At 29.6% G+C, this 6,683-nt stretch overlaps 1 non-coding gene across 1 annotated transcript; it reads right to left on the minus strand.

Annotated features, from left to right (window-relative positions):
* Positions 1-6,007: 6,007 nt before the first annotated feature.
* TRNAD-GUC lies at positions 6,008-6,079 on the minus strand. Its single transcript has one exon. It is a non-coding gene; the product is annotated as a tRNA-Asp (tRNA).
* Between the last annotated feature and the right edge of the window lie 604 nt (positions 6,080-6,683).

Consider the following 6,683-nt stretch of genomic DNA (forward strand, 5'->3'; position numbering starts at 1 on the left):
AACCCACTTGCCTAAGCCAGCAAGCACATTGCGCCCAGCAGCCCGGAAATTTGGACATCGTCGTTTTCAATGCCCGATGCATCGAAATGTATTTCTAATTGATCAAACCTTCCCAAAATACTTTAAACTAAGGGACCATGCAAAAAAATTGGAAAAAAAATGTCCACATTGGCCCGATAAAGAATTTTTTGACACTCTTGAAAAATCTGAGAGCTCTAAAAAATCTTAAAAGTTAAATCTTTAATATGATCGTCTAGACGACGATAAAAACCAAGTAAAATTATAGGTGCGCCAAATAATCATAATACTGGGTTGCAGAACAACCAGATATAAATATCCTTGGGAAAATGACTATAATCTGGTTAATTTCGAAAATCACCATGAACTTTTATATACATGGGAGATTTTCTTTAAAAATGTTATAAGTTGTCGACAACACAATTTTCTTCAAATTGCTAATATTATATAACAATCTAGATCCGTAGCTAGGTTCCAGAAGTGCCTAGATTGATTAACGTATAAAAGAAGTAATTAAAGGCGCGCGCACGCACGCACACACACACACACACACACACACATATAACTCTACTTGAAATAGTAAAGCAATTGATTGAGTAATTTCCTCCTAAAGTAGGAAATTGTAGAAATGAATATGTACATTAGGTACTTATCAAGGGGCTTTTTGTAAAATAAAGGACATGGAAAATCATGTATTATCTTGACTTGTAGATTGAGTATTTTCTTAAAAGGAATTTCGCACACTAATTAATCTACTTTTTGAAAATGTCTTGAAGTAGATAAAAAAAACTATAATGAGGATATTTTTGGGACTAGAAGTCCATTACTTCATCATTAGTGGAGCACTATCATAGAATCAGAAATTCCATGATCGTATAAGGACTGACATTGTCCTTGCAATGAAATTACTAGCAACACCTAGTGCTCCTCACATAATTGAACATTGGAATAATATCAAAATATCCTCAAAGTACCTTTGGCTTATAAAGATTTTTGAAATTCATGCAATAAAGCAATGTGTGTTTTCCTTAGGCCACTTGGGTATTAGCTTTTTGTTTTGACCCTCATGAAGTCAAATCCCAATTGGTTATGTTTTGCTTTATTTTCTCCACTATCCTATATGAGGATAATAAAGTTTGTCTTATATAAATTTTAAGTGGATATATTCAAAAGGATAATGGACAAGTTATATAAATATTTAACTCACGTATGCTCCAGAAGAGTCACAAAATTATTTTGTAAAATCCTAGCTAATGATAATCCTGAAGTTTGTACTATATCCCCTCTCTACACTATATTGAAACAATGACTTTACTTTAAGTTATGTAGAACTTGAACATTGTTATCTTCAGGGGAGGACAAAAAGTACATTCCCTCGAATTAATCTTGTAGATGGTGTCTTAAAAGGGACTAACAGTTGTACTTTGGAACATATACATACCATGTACTCTTTTCCTCACTAAGCTTTTTCCCATTGGGTTAAGGTTAAAGTTACAAATAAATACTTAAATAGGCGAACCCCGAAATCCTGAAGATTATGCATTGAAGGCTTATGGTTGTACTCTTTTTCCCTTAACTAAGTTTTTCCCACAGAGTTTTCTTAAGTTTAGGTTTTTAATGAGGAAACCAGCACAATATATGAATTTACAAATATCATGTTTTCTTTTCTTTAACTAGGTTTTTCCCACGAGGTTATCCTAGTGAAGTTTTTAACGAGGCATGAATGTATTCAAATATACTATCATATACCTCGTACTCTTTTCTTGTCTAGGATATTTTTTCATCGGGTTTTCCTAACAAGTTTTTAACGAGGCAAGATCATCAAAGTCAAATAATGTACAAGAGGGAGTGTTATAAATAATATCATTAGTGGACCTTATTATGTAACAGACATATTTATGTCTCAATTTATGTTTTTTCGTTATAGTTTATTATGTGTGTATATATATATATATATATATATATATATATAACCTCTTGTAAGATGTAAAAGGATGTTGATGAATCAACTCTGATTATCCTATCTTATATTGTCTCTGCCTTCTTTCTTTCTACATTCAATATTATCTATTCTGCGTAAGTTCATCGGTTAGGAGTTAAGGGCTAACGAGCACAAAATTATAACACTAGCAAAATTTTTAATGTCATCAACAATTAATAGAATTTTTTGATCCAACTTAATAGAATTTTTTATCCAACTTAACAGTTTACGGATAGAATTAATAGAATACCAATTGCTTATGCTTCCTTAGGGATAAAAGCCCTAAACCAAGGCATCCCTTTCACTACTACAGAATAGCTATTAGAATTTCAAGTGACTACCAAAGCCCATCTTTATGTTAGAATCATTAATGAAAGTGTCCACATTAAGTTTTAGCCATCTTGCCAGAGGCTTAGACCTATGAAATTGATCCAATTTTTTATCACTAGCGTGTACCATTAGTCATCTAGAGTCTCCTTTATCTCACCCCCTCATACTTCTGAGTTCTTAACAAGATATTTTCTCTTCATATATGATTAGAGAAGTAAATGCACTTTTTATTAAAATAGAGCTCAACAACATCATAATCATATCAAAGCAAAAGTACCTTGCAACAGGAACATTGAGCTTGCTGGAACAAAGAAAGACTTATCACCAAGAAAAAGGAGAGCTTTTTTTTGAAAACAGAAAAAGGAGAGCTTGTCAATAAGAATTATGAGTAAATTTCTATTCCTTTTCTTTGAGAATATAAATTATGCAAGAAAAGTGAATGGGTAAGTAGTTGTAATTTAGTGGTAAGAATTCCACGTTGTGGCCGTGGAAACTTGGGCTCGAATCCCAGCAACCACAAATTTTACAATATTAGGTTTTAGTAGCTGATAATTATTATTTTTAAAAATTAAAATAAATAAATAAGGCAATGGAAAAAAAATCAGTGAGTTAAAATGACAATATTAATAAAAAGACAAAGAAATGTGAGAACACCTAAAGAAGAGAATGGTATCTCACAATCCCTTCAAATAGCATTATGGAATAATTATTATTTTAATACAATTAACATATTTTTATGTGTTTCAATAAATTTAAAAATTAAAATAAATAAATAAGGCAATGGAAAAAAATTCAGTGAGTTAAAATGACAAAATTAATAAAAAGACAAGGAAATGTGAGAACACCTAAAGAAGAGAATGGTATCTCACAATCCCTTCAAATAGCTAAAAGTAACAACAATCGCAGTCCAAATGATACATTCATACATACATATATATATATATATATATATATATAAAAGAAATAATAATTTTTAAGTGTGAATGAAGGTTATACCCTTTATTTATGTTTGTTTTTTTCGTTAAGTTTTTTTGTACATTATGCTATAAAAGTTGTACTTTACAATATATTAGACAAACATACCCCTATAGTTATAACTTCTGTTATTTTTTCCACTATTGTTAATTACCATGTACATGCATCCACTATATATTTTCTTATTTTCTTCAATAATAATAATATATACACATTATATATTGGGATTATATGTTAGTTATTTCCTAAAATATAAATATAAAATTTATAAAAATATTTTACATTATTATTATTATTTACAATAATTTAAATATCTAAAATCTAAATAAATTTAAAATTTTAATATAAAATATTAATATTGGGCAACGCGCATAAGAAAAACAAGAATTTTTTTTTTTGAGTACTGTTCATAGCTACTTTCTCAACCTAATGAAACACAAAAAGTCAATAATTGCCTCCACTGAGACTCAAACCCACTCCCATCATCCATGTGGGAGTGTTAACTGAGACACCAGATGCCACTAGACCACAAGGTCTTTGGTAAAAACACAAGAATATATATATATAAAAGAAATAATAATTTTTTAATATTATATAAAAATAAGTAATATCAAAAAAAAAATATTGAAAGGAACCTAAAACATAATTAAGCTACTTCAATGGAAATATATTTATTATATTAGTTTATAGGTTCATTGGTTAAAATATTCAGATTTTATTGGTTGTAATATCTAAGACTAAGCCATTTAAATTTTATAACTAAAAACTTAAGTCAAATATTCAAATATTGAATAATTTTTAGTTAATATTTACTTTGATCTTAATAGGATTCAATTTAACTTAAAGGTTGGTTTTCAAATCTGCAAAATTTTTCTAGGAAATGATTTTGGAAAATGACTCATCTTTCAAAAAATATTTTTATTTTTAAATGTTTGGTTAAAATTTTGAAAACTATGTTTACTATTTGATCGAAAATTAGGAAATTATCTTTGCTCTTATTTGGTTTATTTTAAAACAATCTATAACAAATTCATTTCTTATAACTAATCATCATAGTCAGAATAGAATAGAGGCGTATAAGAAGGAGAGGTAACAAGTACGTGTGGAGGGAGAGGTGGGAGGTAAGGGAGAGTAGTGTACGTGAAGGAGCAATGTGCATGAGGAGAGTGGGGTTGGAAGGGGTACGAAGCAGGAAGACATCATTTTAATAGAAACAATGCATGCAACGTGGGGTTGTTATGCCGTGGACCTTGATCTACATTCACATACACTATACTCTACATTCACAATTTGTAAACTCCACATTCTCACATTACAGGATTATATGTTTAGTAATTATACTCTACATTCACATACACTATACCCTACACATTCACAATTTGTAAACTCCACATTCACACATTCAAAACTCTATATTCACAGGTCCTATACTCTACATTCACAACTTGAGAACTCCACATTCACACATTACAGGGCTACAAGTTGCTAGAACTTCTTTAACTCTATTACAGATTCACACATGCATAACTCTACATTCACGATTTCTATACTCCATATTCACAATTTGAAACCTCCACATTCACACATTTCTGGGCAACTCGATCTACATTCACACAATCATAAATCTACATTCACGATTTATATACTCTAGTACTCTACATTCACACTTTGAAACTTCTACATTCACACATTTTTGGACAACTCAGCAATATGTTTACTAATTAAAAAAAAAAAAAAAAGACAAAAACGACGTAGTTTTGGACCCAGGTCCACCTTGCAAGGTGGACCTGGGCCACAGCATAATTTGCCTGCAACGTGTCAAATGATAATGGGTAACAAAGCAGTGGGAAATTAAAATGGGCCAAACTCCACTCAGTCAATGTGAGTATGGGTGGTTTGTTTGGATCAGAAAAGGAGAATGACATAAATGGACTTAGGTGAATATGATGTTTAGGTTTTTATGTGGATGGGGAAGAAACTAGGTCGGGTAGCTAAAAGAACTTGCATACGGTATGTCATGTTATACAAGTTGTCTGCCAAAGATCAATGAGTTTTCTTTATTGGAACTGCCGATAGTTTGACAACCTAACGACGGTTTGAGCAATTCTTATACCATGGACCAGAGCTTACAGTGCCTTGTGGACCATAATGTATGCGTATGTGCCTTTATGTTGTAAGTTTTTTGTGTCTTATGTTATGTAATTTTGTACCTTAACAATATAAATTTTGTACCTAAAACAAATTAGTAATTATATTTTATATTATGAATTGTTGTGTTTTGTGTTATGAAATTTGTGCCTTTTATATATCTAAATCAAATTTAAAAAATAAGTAAATACATAACTTGTTCCTAACACAAATATTTATGAATTTTCAGTTAATATTTAGCTTAATCTTAATAGGATTCAATTTAACTTAAATGTTGGTTTTCAAATCTGCAAAATTTTTTCAATGAAATGATTTTGGAAAATAACTCTTTTTTCAAAAAAATATTTGTATTTTTAAATGTTTGGTTAAAATTTTGAAATAGTTAGTACAAATGACTCTTCACACCCATGAATCATTGTTAAACTAGCTCAACTTCAACTTCATTCTTGGTAGTACAATTAGTTCATCATACGCTAAAGATTTAGCAGTTTTTGTTACAATTCCAAAATGAAAATCAAACAGACAGTCCACTCAGCATTTTGAAAGGCTAAAATACGCCGTTGCCGGGGATCGAACCCGGGTCACCCGCGTGACAGGCGGGAATACTCACCACTATACTACAACGACCGGATGCCTTAGAAATTTGTAACTTCTGCTTTTAATAATTAGTATCGCTAGATATTTCAGTAAATAAATATTGACTAGATTTAAAATTAGTACGAAATCATAGAGGTTTTATTCATTCTGTATCATTTTGTGTGCCTAATTTAATTAACAAGGTTTAATTGAATTTATTTATTATATAATTTTTTGTGGCATTTTTTAGTGTTAGTATATGACTTAAATATTTTGAAATTCTGTCAAAGTAATATTGAAGACAAAATGTCAAATATGGAAACTATAAGAGAATGTTAACAAATTAAGTGGAGAAAAATGAGTTGGTTTAGTCAATAGTGTATTAATTATTTTAGTTGATAATATTAATATAACTACTAAATTACCCGTATGATGTACGGATAAATATTTTTTTATTATGTTTTTAAATAATAAAATTAATGATGAAGTCATAAAGAATTTTAATATTTGGAAGTATACATTTATTTGATTATAAGATCAGTGCAAAAAGTATCAATAATATATGACTTGTTTGTTTGTAATTATATTAGAAAAATTTATTTGTAATAATATTTATGTAATTAAATTATTTCTAAAATAATTATAGGGGAAAAGG

Source organism: Ipomoea triloba, chromosome 11 (genome assembly GCF_003576645.1).
Source record: "Ipomoea triloba cultivar NCNSP0323 chromosome 11, ASM357664v1".
Taxonomy (NCBI): Eukaryota; Viridiplantae; Streptophyta; class Magnoliopsida; order Solanales; family Convolvulaceae; genus Ipomoea; species Ipomoea triloba.